The following is a 17,047-nucleotide window of genomic DNA, read 5'->3' on the forward strand; positions in this document are numbered from 1 at the left end:
GATGGACTTGCCGTACCTCAGTGATTTGCAGATGTCTTGTTTACCCAGGAGCCGAGAGCACTGTGTCTGATGGGTCGGGGCCAGGGCTCTGCTCACAAAGGCCTGGCAAGGACACAGGAACCCACTGTCCTGCCAGCTGAGTCTCCCTGGAACGTGTCCTCCCAGCTGTGTGGCTACTGTCCCTGCCAGGAGCATGTGATTCTCCGGCCCCATTGAGTCCTGGCAGTGGGGGGGGGTTGTGGGGGGACGGGACACAATGGCGGCGGGGGTGCATCTGCAGTGCCCCTCTTGGAACTGAAGAGAGACAAGCAAGAGTCTGAGGCCAGGACCCTGCACTGACACCATGGGAACTCGCACCTCAGCATTGCCGAGGGAGCTGTGCAGCTGTGCAGCTGTGCAGCTGTGCAGCTGATGGCGCATGGAAGCAGGAGGTAAAGTTGCAGCTGTGACCTTGTGCTTCAGGGACAGATGATAGTCCCATGGGCTCCCATCTTCACACAAGATTTAGATACCACAAGAGGCCTTGCAAGGGGCGTAGTGAGGATCCCCAGCCTGTGCATTTGGCCATGGGCCACATTTTCTTAAAGGAGAGCACCACATACAGAGAACTGGTGACGCCCAAGTGTGGGCTGCCAAGGTGAGGAGGAAGGCAGGGGATCCCGGGGCCCCAGGAATGCTGTCTCTGATGATGAGGGTGAATGCTGAAGCCCACTTACCAGGGTGCAGAGACAGAGCGACAGGTCGCACAAAGCCTTCTTGAGGCTCAAAGAGGACAGCCTTAGGAGAGCTTCCTGGTGAGGTACCTCAGGATACGGTACCACCTCAGCAGGCTTTACCTTGGTATCCGTGAGGACTGGGGTCCTGGTTCTTATTTGTCTTGTAAATTTTCTTGTTTTGGTTTTTCAAGACAGGGTTTCTCTTGGCTGTCCTGGACTCGCTTTGTAGACCAGGCTGGCCTGGAATTTAGAGATCCACCTGCCTCTGCTTCCCAAGTGCTGAGATTAAAGGTGTGTGCCACCATGCCTGGCTCCATAAATTTTCTTTTAAAAAAAGTTTTAATAAAAAAAAAAAATGTGGCACCTATAATCCTAGCACTCGGGAGGCAGAGGCAAAAAGATTTCTGTTTGAGGTCAACCTGGTCTACAGAGCGAGTTCCAAGACAGACAGAGAAGGCTACACAGAGACTCACTGTCTCAAAACATTTTTTTCTTTAATGTCTTATATTTATTTGTGTAGGGGTGGGTGCCATGTGAGGGTCAGAGGACAACTTGTAGGAGTCAGCTCTCTCTCTCTCTCTCTCTCTCTCTCTCTCTCTCTCTCTCTCTCTCTCTCTCTCTCTCTCTCTCTCTCTCTCTCCACTATGCAGGCACCAGCAGACTTTCATGAGACTTGTATAGATGATGATTTTCCATATGACACCGAAAGCAAAAATAGACAGAAGGAGCCAGGCATGGTGGCACATGCCCTTAATCCCAGCACTCAGGAAGCACAGGCAGGCGGATAGCTGAGAGTTCCAGGCCAGCCAGGTCTACAGAGAGAGTTCCAAGGCTACACAGAGAAACCCTGTGTCCAAAAAAAAAAAAAAAAAAAAAAAAAAAAAAAAAAAAATATATATATATATATATATATATATATATATATATATATATATATATACACACACACACACACACACATATATGTATATTATACTTAGTATGATTAGCCATCAGAGAAATTAAATCAAAACTTCATTGACCTGTCATTTCATCCCAGTTAGAACATTTACTATTTAAAAAACTAAAAACCCTACTGTACAGCTGTAGGTAAAAGAACCCACCTGCCCCGTTAGCAGGCAATGTGCACCAGGCCAGCCATTCTATCACAATGTGAGGGGTCCTCGGCTGAATGGGAGATCTGACACTTGAGCCAGCTCTGCCATCTCAGGTGATACCAGCATATGAGAAAGGTGCTCACACACCATGGGTGGGCTTGACAGCAAGGTCACAATAGCTCAGTCATGCATGGGGTCCCAGAACCCAGAACTGGTGCCTGGCCTCTCACCAGAAGTAGGGCCTGTCCTGTCTTCCTGACACCCACTGTGAGTTGCCCTCACAAGCGGTGGGGCAGAAGTGCTCACCAGACAGTCAGAAATTTCTAGAGAGATTTCTTCTGTTCTTGGCCTCTAGGCTGAGGCTCGAGGGCTTGCTTGGCCTCTCTGCCTTTCCTTTAAACACAGCTGCCAAAAGGCTGCTGGAGGAAGTCACATCACCCACTGGGACTGGGACCCTGTCAGAGTGACTCAAAAGCTGACCCTGTGCCCAGTCAGCATCTGAAGTCTCGGGGACAGGTACAAAACAAGGGCAGCCACTTCCTCTTGGCCTTCTTGTGACTGAGGCCTCAAGGAAGTGACCTACCCAGACAGGGGCTGTGGGAAGGGGCAGGGTTATCTCTGGGTGAGCTAACTATTCACAGGGTAGATCAGCAGGTTTTGACCACCGAGGCCCCAAGCGTAAGCCTCAGCCCTTGCCACCGTCTGCAGATGACCCCACTTGTGAAAACCCACATCCTCCTTGTATGTGCTCTGCCTCAGTCGAGCAGGCCCGGAAGGAGCTGTGCTCAGGAGTAGTACCAGAGGGCACAAGAAGGGGGCAATGAAGAAGGTGCTTTCTGGCTGCCTACCACTCCCCTGCTTTGCACAGGATGTTTGGCCTTCTGAGCACAGACACTACCTCCCCTCTGCTGCCTTCCTGGATTGTGGGCTTGCCTGTCTATATCCCCCTGCCCTGGCTTCCCCACCCTCCTAGGAACTTATCTCGTTTGGCTCCCTGTGAAGCACTGAGCAATTGCAGATGATCCCTTAGAAGATGGCATCGGTACCACCCCTAGCTTCTGGGCATTGTGGGAAAGGGTAGGGGGCTTGAATGAGACTGGCCCCCACAGGCTCATTCATTCTAATGTTTGGTCACTATGGAGTGGAACTTGTTTGGGAAAGATTAGGAGGTGTGGCCTTGTTGGAGGGGTGTGGCCTTGTTGGAGGAGGTGTGGCCTTGTTGGAGGAGGTGTGGCCTTGTTGGAGGAGGTGTGGCCTTGTTGGAGGGGTGTGGGTTAGAGGATGTGTGTCACTGTGTGTGGACTTTCTTTGCCGTGGCCATGGTGTCTTCACAGCAATAGAACAGTAAGTAGCTAAGACAGCACTCAAGGGCTGTGCACCCGTCAGCTTTGCCTCCGTCACCACCTGCACTGGACAATCTAGCCAGACACGCCTGCATCTTTCAACCTTGCCCTTGCCTCTGCCTCTTCTCTCACCCTTCCAGCGACACCCTATCTGTGTATGCCCTGGGCAGGTGGAGGGCGGGGTTTGTCCAGGACCCTGTGACACACCAGTGCACAGGGAAACTTGCACAGGAATAAAGTCTGTGCATCAGAGCACCCGGGGAGCTTCCTTCGGGCAGAGTGGAAGGCTGTCCAGCAAGACCAAAAGGGTAAACATTGACCAGGCTGTGTAGTATCCTGTTAGGTGGAGTCCCTAACCTAAAAACTGTACACACACTCCATATATTCCCTCTTAACCCCCACTCTGCCCTCAGGACTCACCTGTTTGTCTGCCTTCCTCCTCCCAAACTGTCTCACAGCATCTAACCTTGGTTCATCATTAAAGGAAAGACTAGATGGGTCTAGATAGCAAGGACAGCTTTGGCTGTGGGGACTGAACTGAAGACCACAGCAAGCTAGTCAAGTGCTCGCTCACCAAGCTAACCTCTGGGTACTCACTGAGGGATTCTAGGCAGGTGCTCTACCACTGAGCCACACCCCAGCCCCTCACTGAGGGATTCTAGGCAGGTGCTCTACCACTGAGCCACACCCCAGCCCCTCACTGAGGGATTCTAGGCAGGATCTCTACCACTGAGCCACACCCCAGCCCCTCACTGGGGGATTCTAGGCAGGTGCTCTACCACTGAGCCACACCCCAGCCCCTCACTGAGGGATTCTAGGCAGGGGCTCTACCACTGAGCCACACCCCAGCCCCTCACTGGGGGATTCTAGGCAGGGGCTCTACCACTGAGCTACACCCCAGCCCCTCACTGGGGAATTCTAGGTAGGTGCTCTACCACTGAGCCACACCCCCAGCCCCTCACTGGGGGATTCTAGGCAGGTGCTCTACTACTGAGCCACATCCCAGCCCCTCACTGGGGGATTCTAGGCAGGGGCTCTACCACTGAGCCACACCCCAGCCCCTCACTTCGGGTTCTAGGCAGGAGCTATACCACTGAGCCACACCCCAGCCCCTCACTGGGGGATTCTAGGCAGGTGCTCTACCACTGAGCTACACCCCAGCCCCTCACTGAGGGATTCTAGGCAGGTGCTCTACCACTGAGCCACACCCCAGCCCCTCACTGGGGGATTCTAGGCAGGTGCTCTACCATTGAGCCACACCCCAGCCCCTCACTGGGGGATTCTAGGCAGGGACTCTACCACTGAGCCACACCCCAGCCCCTCACTGGGGGATTCTAGGCAGGTGCTCTACCACTGAGCCACACCCCAGCCCCTCACTGGGGGATTCTAGGCAGGTGCTCTACCACTGAGCCACACCCCAGCCCCTCACTGAGGGATTCTAGGCAGGTGCTCTACCACTGAGCCACACCCCAGCCCCTCACTGAGGGATTCTAGGCAGGATCTCTACCACTGAGCCACACCCCAGCCCCTCACTGGGGGATTCTAGGCAGGTGCTCTACCACTGAGCCACACCCCAGCCCCTCACTGAGGGATTCTAGGCAGGGGCTCTACCACTGAGCCACACCCCAGCCCCTCACTGGGGGATTCTAGGCAGGGGCTCTACCACTGAGCTACACCCCAGCCCCTCACTGGGGAATTCTAGGTAGGTGCTCTACCACTGAGCCACACCCCCAGCCCCTCACTGGGGGATTCTAGGCAGGTGCTCTACTACTGAGCCACATCCCAGCCCCTCACTGGGGGATTCTAGGCAGGGGCTCTACCACTGAGCCACACCCCAGCCCCTCACTTCGGGTTCTAGGCAGGAGCTATACCACTGAGCCACACCCCAGCCCCTCACTGGGGGATTCTAGGCAGGTGCTCTACCACTGAGCTACACCCCAGCCCCTCACTGAGGGATTCTAGGCAGGTGCTCTACCACTGAGCCACACCCCAGCCCCTCACTGGGGGATTCTAGGCAGGTGCTCTACCATTGAGCCACACCCCAGCCCCTCACTGGGGGATTCTAGGCAGGGACTCTACCACTGAGCCACACCCCAGCCCCTCACTGGGGGATTCTAGGCAGGTGCTCTACCACTGAGCCACACCCCAGCCCCTCATGAGGTGGGGGAGACTCTAGGCAAACATTCTACTACTGACCTATGAACCCCACCTTTCATTGGTGGACTCTAGACAAGTGGTGTGCTGCTAAGCCACGCCAGCAGCTCTTCACTGCTAGATTTACGACAAGGACATTCATCAAATCACCTGCCAAGTTCCTCGATGGTAGATTGAATGCAAGCTAGACTGCTGAACGGCACCCCCAAACCCTTTAGTACTGAACTCTAAGTAGGGTTCTCCCACTGAATGACAACATTAGTCACTCACTGGTGGACTCTAAGCAGGCATCCTGTGAGAGCCCCATCCTGCCTCCCACCTCCACCACACACACCTCTCCCTCTGAGCCTCCCTCCCGCCCCCCTCTTCCCAGGGAGTTCTTGCCAAAGAGAAGAATGAAAACCCCAGTGACCCCGAGACCTCCCTTCATCTTTAGGGCTATGAAACCAAGGCCTAGGGAGGAGACACTCAACCCCTACCTGACACTTCAGATAAAAACTGGATAAGCTGAAACCAGGGCTGTCTTCTGTCTTCCCAATCCCCTCCCCACCCCTGTCTCCTGCAGTCTCCCACTTCAGCCTCCCGGGCCAACATGAGGCAAGTATTCCAAGCTCAGCACAGAAAGGTAGCACACGTGGTAGAGGTGGGAGGCGGCAGGGGCAGACCACAGACAGAGCCAGGCAGTTCTGGGCAAAAACAAGGGGAAATTTCAATCATCGGAGTGTCGTGGAGAGTTTGTCTGGAAGAGTCTGGAAGATGTCTGATTCCAAAGAGCAGGCCTTCCAAAGAGTCCTTCCAGCACAAGGTGGCTCCCCACCCCCCCCCCCCCCCCCCCCCTGAGCTGGCATCTGAGCCAGTCATCCCTTGCACTGGCCACAGCAGCCTTGAGCCCTCATGGGCTTGTACACACTGATTCCACAAAGATGGAACGGGAAGGCGAAATCTGTGTCTCAGAAGAAGTCCTGTGAACACTTAGTAGGAGGCCTGATACAGGACAGAAGATGGTCAGGGTCCCTTTCCTCCCATCCTCATTCCTCCATCTTTCCTTTTTCCTTCCTTTCTGTATGTATGTATGTATGTATGTATGTATGTATGTATGTATGTAATGTATGTAATGTATGTATGTATGTATTTATTTATTTATTTTTGGTGGTATTGGGTATTGAACCTAGGCCTGTGCCCATGCTAAACCAGTTCTTTTCCACTGAGCTGAGTTCCCAGCTTCCTCGTGTGTGTGTGTGTGTGTGTGTGTGTGTGTGTGTGTGTGTGTGTGTGTCTGGGCTAGCTTTGAACTTACAAAGATCTCGCCTCTGCCTTCCAGGTGCTAATATGCACTCTTAGCCTTGGAGTCATCTCTCTCTAGCCCCAAGCTCACTTTTTGTTTTGTTTCTGGTTTTTGAGACAAGGTCTCACTCTATAGCCTTGGCTGTTCTCGAACTCACTATATAGACCAGGCTGGCTCAGATTCACAGAGATCCACCTGCCTCTCCATCCTGAGTGCTGGGATTAAAGGCGTGCATATCACTTATCTGGAAGAAACGAGTGTCCATCATGCTTGGGAGGCATGAAGCAAGGCGCAGGAAACTGAGGGGTCATGACTTAACCACCAGCAGGAAACAGAGGGAGCACACCGGAAGCAGGGTGAAACTACATAATCTATGTAATCTCAAAGCCCACCCCCAGTGACACACTGCCTCCAAGTGAGGCCGCACTACCTCCCCACACAGCACCACCCACTGGGGACACGGTCCAGTGCCTGTGCCTTGGGGAAGCATTTATCACTGGAATCAATACACCACAGTATTATAGCCTCTGGCCCAGTGGCCATTCTGGCTGCATTTGGAACTCTGGCCTCAGACCCCATGCTGTGATGGTATGCCTGCCTTCACTGGGAGACAATTGTCTCTCCTCCATGGGTGTCTGTCTGAGCCCAAGGTCATACTAGGGCCAGGCCCACCTCTAAAGGGACAATGAATGTTTGTTCTTTGGTTTTTCGAGACAGGGTTTCTCTGTGCAGCCTCAGCTGTCCTGGAACTCGCTCTGTAGACCACACTGGCCTCGAACTCACAACCGTCCGCCTGCCTCTGCCTCCCGAGTGCTGGGATCACAGGTGTGCGCCACCACTGCCCGGCCGATGATCACTAACTGTTGCTTGATCTCATTTCCACAGACTCCAAAGTTCACATTCCCACCTCCTGGCCTCTGCACCCCTTGGTTGGCGTAGCCGCGCCTCAGTCTCTTCGTTTCACTGTGGTGTTGGTAAAGCACATGAGCTCAGCCCTGCCGGTGTGCTTCTTGGTAAATTGAAGATATTATCTCAGCCTTTGTTTGCTGGAGACAGATACTCTCAGTTGGTGGAGGGGCAACGTGCTAGTTAGTGTTTGCCAACCTGACACGAGGTTGGGTCACCTGGGAAAAGGGAACTTTGAGGAATCCCCTCTGTTAGACTGGCCTTGAGGCATGCCTGGTGCGAGGATTTTCTTTTTTCGTTTGTTTGTTTTGTTTTGTTTGTTTTTTGAGACAAGGTTTCTCTGTGTAGCCTTGGCTGTCCTGGAGTCACTTTGTAAACCAGGCTGGCCTCGAACTCACAGCGATCCGCCTGCCTCTGCCTCCCTAGTGCTGGGATTAAAGGTGTGCGCCACCACGCCCCGGCCTCGAGGATTTTCTTAATTAACGATTGGCATGGGAGGGCCCCGCCCACTGTGGGTGGTGACGTCCTAGGGAGGTAGCTTTTCCTGGTTTGTATAATAAAGCAAGCTGAGTGAAGCATGGGGAGCAAGCCAGTAAGCAGCAGCCCTCGGTGGCCTCAGCACCAGCTCCTGAGAGTCCCTACTCCAGCCTCTCTTCATGATGGACTATGAGCCCTGCACTGCAATTAAACTGCTTTTGCTTTCCCTATGGCTGGTTATCACAGCAATGGGAGCTAACTAGCGGCCGGAGGTACAGTACCATGTTTACAGATGCTAAGGACGACAGAAAAATAAGAAAGCAGGGAGACACTGAAGTTGTGGTTTTGGGTGGGATAAACATTAGAAATAAACATGTAGGTTCCCGGAAAAGGAGCTAACATGGGGTGATCCTTCAGAGTGGAGAGAAAGCGTCTGCACCAAGAGGGACAGTGACTGACTGCATCATGCTCAGGAGAGATGTAGCTTCCCAGGGGAGGCTGAGTGATGGTGACAAAGGAGGGAGAGTCCTCAGGTGAGAGAAGGGACTGGGTCCAATTCCCAGGGTCTCTGTTCTTGGAGAGCTAGGCCAGGTGATGCGGGAGGGGGATGTAAGTAGCAGGCATTTGCTTTTATTCATCACTTCCTTTTCTTACTGAAGCAGGAAGCAGACAGAGAGGAAGACAGAGTTGAGGACAGTGTGGTTTAAGAATGTGATGCTAGCCGGGCGTGGTGGCGCAGGCCTTTAATCCCAGCACTCGGGAGGCAGAGGCAGGCAGATCACTGTGAGTTCGAGGCCAGCCTGGTCTACAGAGTGAGTCCAGGACAGCAGGGCTACACAGAGAAACCCTGTCACAGAAAAACAAAAACAAACAAGCAAACAAATAAACAAACAAAAAACCAACAATGTGATACTTAGCAGGGCGTGGTGGCACACGCCTTTAGTCCCAGCACTCAGGAGGCAGAGGCAGGCAGATTGATGTGAGTCCAAGCCAGTCTAGTCTACAAACCAGTCCAGGACAGCCAGGGCTATACAGAGAAACTCTGTCTCGGAAAACAAAACAAAACAAAGAATGTGATGCTTGCTGGCTGGGGTGACTTGTGTCTTTAATCCCAGCACTCAGGAGACAGAAGCAGGCAGATCTCTGAGTTTGAGGCCAGCTTGGTCTACAAAGTGAGTCCAGGACAGCCAAGGCTACATAGAGAAACCCTGTTTCAACAAACAAACAAAACTACCAAGAATGTGTGTCTGTGTGCGTGTGTGCATATGTGTGTGTGTGCATATAAGTGTGTGTGCCTGTGTGTGTGTGTGTGAGTGTGTGCGTGCATGTGTGTCACAGGATAACTTGTAAGAGTCTGTTCTTTCCTTCCACCGTGTAGGTCCTGGGATCGAACCCCGGTTGTCCGGTGGTGACTGCCTTTACCAGCTGTAGTAGCTCACCAGTCCTTGCTTTGCTTTTTGAGATACAAAGCCTCACTGTGTAGCCCAGGTTGGCCTGGAATTCATAACTCTCTTGCCCCGGCCTCCTGAGTGCTAGGATCACAGGTATGCACAAACACACTTGGCTCTTGTTCGGTGAGTGAAGGTGTGCATGCGTGCTTGTGTGGTGCTGTGTGTGCGTGCTACTCATGCAGCACAGTAAGTGCGAAGGTCAGACCACGTGGGTTCCAAGGATCAAACTCAGCTCATCAGGCCTAGCTGCAGGCACAATTACCCACTGAGCTCTCTCGCTTGCTCACTGTTCTTTTCTTTCCTGGTTTTTTTGAGACAGGGGTTCTCGGTGCAGGCTTGGCTGTCCTGGACTCGCTTTGTAGACCAGGCTGGCCTCCAACTCACAGCGGTCCACCTGCCTCTGCCTCCCGAGTGCTGGGATTATAGGAGTGCACCACCACCGTTCAGCTCACTCTTTTTTTTTTTTTCAAGAATGCAGTTATACTGGGTATGGTGGTCCACGTTGTCAGTCCCAGCATACAGGAGGCAGAGGCAGGAAGTACTGCTGAGCATTCAAGGCCAGCTTGGATTCCATAATGAATTCCAAGCCAGCCAGAGTTACACAATGAGACTGTCTCAATCAATCCACCATAGGGCTGGGGGAATAGTGCTGAGACTAAAGAGCACTTGCGGCTCTTTCGGAAGACCCAGGTTCAATTCCTGGCACCCAAACGGCAGCTCAGCCTATCTGTAACTCCGGCTTCTGATGATCTGACACCCTCATGGGGCTTCAGAGGGCACCTGCACTCACACCTGCACACACACAGACATGAATAAGTACACATAGCTAAAAATGAAAAGAAACCTTTAAATATTTAGACTGGCCTCAAATGTAGACATCCTGCCGCTGCTTCTCATGTGCTAGGGATTCAAGGCATGTGCTGCCACTCCCAACAAAACAAAATCTGTTTTGTTTGTTTGTTTTGTTTTTTGTTTTTTAAGTAAAAAGAGCCAGGAGAGATGGCTCAGCAGTTAAAAGCACTTGCTTTTGCAGAGGAACCTAGGTTTGATTCCCAGCACCCACTTGGCGGCTCATAACTGCCCTATAACTCCAGTTCCAGTTCCAGAAACAGACACACAGCTGGGTGCAGTGGCACACGCTCACCTGTGATCCTAGCACTCAAGGTGACAGAGGCAGGAAGATCTCTGTGAGTTCAAGGCCAGCCTGGTCTACAAAGCAAGTCCTGGACAGCTAGGACTACACAGGGAAATCCTGTCTCAAAAAGAAGAAGAAAAAAAAGACATATATGTGAGCAAAATACTTATACATATAAAAGTAAAAATGTCTTAAAATTAGTAAAAAATAATGTAAACATTCAAAAATAATAAGACGAATAGCTATGGCGTCTTCAGTAGAAAAACACTTTCCCCCTCGCCCTTCGTCTGCCAGTACTGAGGGCAGCCAGAGCTAACCCAGGGCTGTGACTCAGCTAGCCAGGCCAGAACTCAGGCTTCTGAGCCAGCATCATCGTAACGGCTTCAGAAGCCTTTTCTGGCTAACGAGTTCACTTAACTCCTCCCAACAAACTGACTGGAGACACGAGATAGACCAGGATGAGAGAGATCCTGGCTTTCTTTCTTTCTTTCTTTTTTTTTTGGTTTTTCGAGACAGGGTTTCTCTGTGTAGCCTTGGCCATCCTGGACTCACTTTGTAGACCAGGCTGGCCTCGAACTCACAGCGGAGATCCTGGCTTTCTTAATCACTGTATTTTGATTGCTCAAAATCGAGGAACGTCTAGTTTTGGATGATGATGATGGTGATAATGATGATGATAATAATAATAATACTTTTTTTAAAAGGCTGCAGGAGACACAGTCGATGTTCTGCTCTCGGTTGATTAAAACCTCAGGAAGAAAAAAAAAAAAAAAAAAAAAACCTCAGGAAGAGCCAGGCGTGGTGGCGCACACCTTTAATCCCAGGACTCGGAGTCATAGGCAGGAGGATGGCCGTGAGTTCGAGACCAGCCTGGTCTACAAAGCGAGTGCAGGACAGCCAAGATAACATAGAGAAACCCTGTCTCGAAAACAAAACAAAACAAACAAGCAAACAACAACAACAACAGGGGAAAACCTGAGGAAGTCCTCAGCCCTCTGCTTCTCCGGCTCATAAAAGCGGCTCCCACTGTGGCAGCAGCCTGGGCTTTGCACGTCGGCCAGTAGAGGGCGCTGCGGCCCTAGCTGCGGAGCAGAGCCGCGAGTGCGGGGTTTGCCGCTAGATGGCGCCTCGTGATCGCCGCTATGGGTCGCTTCCAGCCTTAGTCTCCCAGCATCTTTCCTTGGCCACAGGGTGTTGATCCTGAATTCTTGGCCATGGGACCTGTGCCCTGCATCCTTAGCCATAGTGCCTTCTGCCCTGCAGCCCTCTCCGCACGCACTTCCTTCCAGGCCCCGGCTGCAAGCACAGAGTCAAAGTCAAGTCTAGCTGAAAATACACCATCTGCCTGTGAAAAAAAAATCTCGCTGGCGCTGTCACGTCAGCACCCGACGCAGGTTAATAACCGGCCTCGGAGCAGATGGCTGCTTTTTATAATTACCAGGTCCCTGCCTAGGCTTGCTCCCCTCTGCTTCCTCCCCAGCGGGAGCAGGTGGGTGTCACACCACCGCGTGTGCCCTGCCACCTGCTGCCACCAGCTACTAGTGGCGACACAGACCTGCAGGGAGCTCCTTCTCCCCAGGGAGGCCTGGTCCCAGATTAAACAGATAGTCGGTTTACTGGAGAGGACAAAAGGAGACCTGCACGCCAAACCTTGGAGGGTAAATTAATGAGAGATTTTGATTGAACAACACGTACTTTTAAATCCAGCTTTTCTTTTCTCTCTGGAGGAATCTGTCATAATCCAAAGACTATCAAAATTCAAATTACGGAGATAGTAACACAAGAGTATTCACCACAGCGCTTTGATAAGAATTTACCTGAAGGTGTGGTGGTGCACACCTTTAATTCCAGCACTTAGGGAGCCTGGGGCAGGTGGATCACTGTGGGTTCGAGGCCAGCCTGGTCTACAAAGCGAATCCACGACAGCTAAGGCTACACAGAGAAACCCTGTCTCAAAGGACAAAAAAAACAAACAAACAACAAAAAAACTTGCCTGCAAGACTACCCCACCTCATAAACACACACATGCACAGTCTCTTTCTCCCTCTCTCTTTCTCTCTCTGTTCCCACCCACAAATGCTATGGTATTAAGGATACTGTGTAACCATACACAGGTGTTTCCAAGGTGTTTGAAATTACCTCTGAGGTTGGGCTGGAGAAATGGCTTAGTGGTTAAGAGCATTGGCTGTTCTTCCAGAGGACCTGGGTTCGATTCCAGGTTTGATTTCTAGCATGCCCGTGGTGGTTCACAACTACCTGTAACTCCAGTTCCAGATATCTCACCCCTCTTCTGGTATACATCAGGCATGCCTGTAGTGCACAGATATGTAGGCAAAACACTCATGTATAAATAAGTACATTTTATAGTTTTAGTTGGGAGCCTAGCCTTTAACGGCTGAGCCATCTCTCCAGCCCAAATACATACATTTTAAAATGGAATAAAGTTGGTGGTACATGCTGCTGAGGCAGAGGGATTACACTTTTCTGGATTTTTGTTTATTTGTTTTGTTTTGTGAGACAGGGTTTCTCTGTGTAGCCTTGGCTGTCCCAGACTCACTTTGTAGACCAGGCTGGCCTCGAACTCACAGAGATCTACCTCCCTCTGCCTCCCAAGTGCTGGGATTACAGGTGTGCACCACCATAGCTGGCCATTTTTCTAGATTTTCCAAGTTTTCAGCAAAGGTCATTGACAAATAAAAGGAAATGAACGCTGGAGAGATGGCTCAGAGGTTAAGAGCCCTGCCTGCTCTTCCAAAGGTGCTGAGTTCAATTCCCAGAAACCACATGATGGCTCACAACCGTATATAGTGAGATCTGGTGCCCTCACCCCCCCCCCCCCCCCGCCCCTTTGACCTGCAGGTGTACATGCAGGCAGAGCACCATATAGTTAAAGATGGGCTTTGTGGTGCATTTCCTGTGATCTCAGATTTTAGGCGGCTGAAGGAGAATTGTGAGTTTGAAGCCAGCCTCTACCTACATGATGAGGCCCTGTCTCAAAAGTAACCCCAACCTGAACTACATCAAACCAATGAAGCCAAGGCAAACCCAGCAGAGCTCACTGGGGTGGGGGTGGGGGTGGGGGTGGGGAGAGGTGGCAGGAAACACTGTGGAACAGTGGCTGGTTCTGAGAGAATTTGCATTCTCTGGCTAGTGTCTATTCAAAAAAGAGTCAGAGCCGGGCGTGGTGGAGCACGCCTTTAATCCCAGCACTCGGGAGGCAGAGGCAGGTGGATTGCTGTGAGTTCGAGGCCAGCCTGGTCTACAAAGTAAGCCCAGGACAGCCAAGGCTATGCAGAGAGACCCTGTCTCAAAAAAAAAAAAAAAAAAAAAAAAGGAGTCAGGGCTACAAATACTTTTGAGACAGGAGTGAAAAAACAATCACCAGGAAAATGCTTTCTGCTCCTAAAAGAAAAGTCAGTAGAGGGTGGGCATGTCCCGCTGGGCCTAGGGCCACTGAGCCACAGCAGGACTGGCTGTCGAGATGCCCTTACCTGATGCCTGCTCCGTTAGACACAGCACTGGACATGAGTCCCGGGCTCAGACCTCCCAGTCCCGAACCTGGCACAGAGTGGGACTCCGTGCAGGAGCATGGGGGCAGTGGGGGGTCCAATTGCTTAAAAGGGATCCTGTTACAACTCTGTCTTTTCTAAACGCACGTGGGTAAGCATTCGCAGAATTTGACATCGTGTTCAAAATGAGGCAAGCACTTCTACTCATAACACTTGGGAGGCTGAAACAGGAGGATCGCTGAGTTCGCAGCCTGGACTGTGGATACAGTGACACAGTGAGGCACCGACTCAAAACAACAAAACAAACAAACAAATAAAAGTGTCCCCTAACTTGAAGCACTGAACTAAAAGCTTAGTTGCGTTTTTACTGCCATGCATGCACTAAAGTCTTCCCCTCTGCACTAAGAGGGCAAGTTTAGCGCTGCTGCCGCTGCAGGGTGTGAGGTGGGGTGGGGCTGTGGGTGGAGAGGGAGGGCTTCACTTTAGACGGTTAGCTCAAGGGGCCTTGAGAGTCACTCAGTGTTTAGCAGGAAGAATGCAAAGTGTCAGCTGAGCCAGAAGAGCCATAGTCTCCAAAGATGGCATCCGCCACCAGCCCTGCCCTACCCCCATCCACTGACATCATGAACTCTGGGTGTCACCTAGGCTACCCAGCTGAGGCCCTCAGAGACGATGGCTCCACCCTCTCCAGGCCCACCCCCATGGGGTGAAGTCCACAAAGAGCCTTCCTTTACACATGGAGATGCGTGCCCTGCCGGGATGCTCGCCCCCGTAGTCCAGCGCCTCCCTCTAACCCAGATCCCAGCACTACGTACCCAGCACTTGGACACAGAGGCTGGAGGAGGCACTCACTACACGCAGCAGCAACATAGCTAAGGCTGGCCTGGGACCACCATCACGAGCTGGGCCAGGGAGCTTTTACCCATCCTATAAAGCCACAAATCGAGGAATCTTCCTTGTTATGTTAAGGTTCAACTCAGAAACGGTTTCCACAAAATACACAGAAAATGGCTTTTCAGGGGAGTAAAGTAATTTATTAGTAATTTGATGAGAGTCAGGGGAGACCATGGGATTCAAATATTGCTTGTCCACCACTGGGATCCCCCACTTCAGAAAGAGCATGCATTGTACTAAAAATATTTCATATAGAAAACATGTCTTAAACCTGTTTGTGTCACCTGGCGTGGTGGCACATGTCTTTAATTCCAGCACTCAGGAGGCAGAGGTAGCTGATCACTGTGAGTTTGAGGCCAGCCTGGTCTACAAAGCGAGTCCAGGACAGCCAAGGCTACACAGAGAAACCCTGTCTCGAAAAGCCAAACACACACACACACACAAAACCTGTTTGTGAAAACTAGGGAACCCCAGCGTGGTGTTTGAGTGAGGGCTCTGAGTTCCAGAGACACCAGGCCAAAGTTGGGCTTCTGTGGTTGGGAGCAGCTCAGTGGCTTCAAAAAGCTTGAGATATGATTCCTGGTTTCTTTTCTCACATGTTTCCTTCCTGGAGGAGTTCCATAGAGAGCGATCTCAAAACAAAGACTCCCAAAAACAGTTACTGTAGCCTGGCATAGTGGTGTACCCCTGTAATCCCAACACTTAGCAGGTGATGGAGGCATAAGCATCAAGAGTTCAAGACACACACCTGTGTTCCCAGCACCCAGTGAGGCAGAGGCAGGTGGATCTCTGTGATTTCGAGGCCAGCCTGGTCTACCAAGCGAGTCCAGGACAGGCAAGGTTACACACAGAGAAACCCTGTCCTGAAAAACAAACAAACAACAAGAGTTCAAGGTCATCTTTGGCTATACTGACAGTTGGAGGCTAGCACAGGCTACATGAGGACCTGTCTCAAAAACAAAACAAAAACAAACAAGCAAACAAAAAACAGAAACAATAAGAATTTTCTTTTTGTTATTTATCTTGGATTGGTGATGCCTGCCTGTAATCTTGGGGCTCAAGGGACTAAGGCAGGAGGATGATGAGTTTGAAGCTAACCAGAAACACACAGAGAAACCCTGTTTTGAAAAACCAAGCCTAGATGTGGGGAGAGGGTTTGGCCACTGATGCTCTTGCAGAAGTTCAGTTCCCAGCACCCACATGGTAGCTCCAGCTCCAGGAAGCCCAGTGTTCCCTTCTGGCCTCTGAGGGAATCAGACATACATGCCATGCGTACATAAATGAAGACAAAACATGGAAAATTAAAAAACAAAATAAAATAAAGCAGGCAGAAAGATGTAAAATACATAGCTTTATATATATAAATAATTTTGGGTGTCCATCACATAAAAGCCATGCTGCCAAGCAAGCTGGAAATAGGAGGGGTGACCAAGTCACAGCTCCTGCCCTCCCTGAGTGGGAATAAAAAGGAAGTATCAAATGTTTAGTAAGATGTAGACGATGACAAAATTGAGCTGTTCAAAGGCTGGGGACTAGCTTCAGCGGTAGAGCATTTGCCTTGGATCTACCAAGAGAGAGCTGGGAGAAGGGCTCAGTGGTGGTACTTAACCTAGGTTATACAGGCCCTGGGTTCCACCCACAACACACACACACACACACCACAAACAAACAAAGAAACAAACAAACAAACAGCCAGTTTCACTGGAGGTTAACCTAGCGGTTTTGTGGTTTCTGTGTCCCCGTGGTCACCTCTGTCTATCTCCTCTTTCAAGCTCATAAGGACACTCACAGCCAACTAAGATGGCGTGCCGTGTCCCCTCCTGCTGCCCGGCTTCTGAGATGTATGTGGTCCAGGTTGGCTTTGCATCCCTGGCTCAGGGACACTCCTGCTTTGGGACTGCGCATGGGTGTGCAGCACAGCATCTGGCTCCCTTAGGATCTCTGAATTTTCTTTTCTCACAAATGAACTCTAGAGTGCAGCCAGGGCAGAGAGAGGAACGTAGAACTTTACTTAGGTAAAGAGGAGTGGAGGATAGTCTCTGAGGTAAAGCTAGGTATGGTGGCACAAGCCTACAGTCCC

This window comes from Acomys russatus, chromosome 19 (genome assembly GCF_903995435.1).
Source record: "Acomys russatus chromosome 19, mAcoRus1.1, whole genome shotgun sequence".
In the NCBI taxonomy this organism is placed as follows: domain Eukaryota; kingdom Metazoa; phylum Chordata; class Mammalia; order Rodentia; family Muridae; genus Acomys; species Acomys russatus.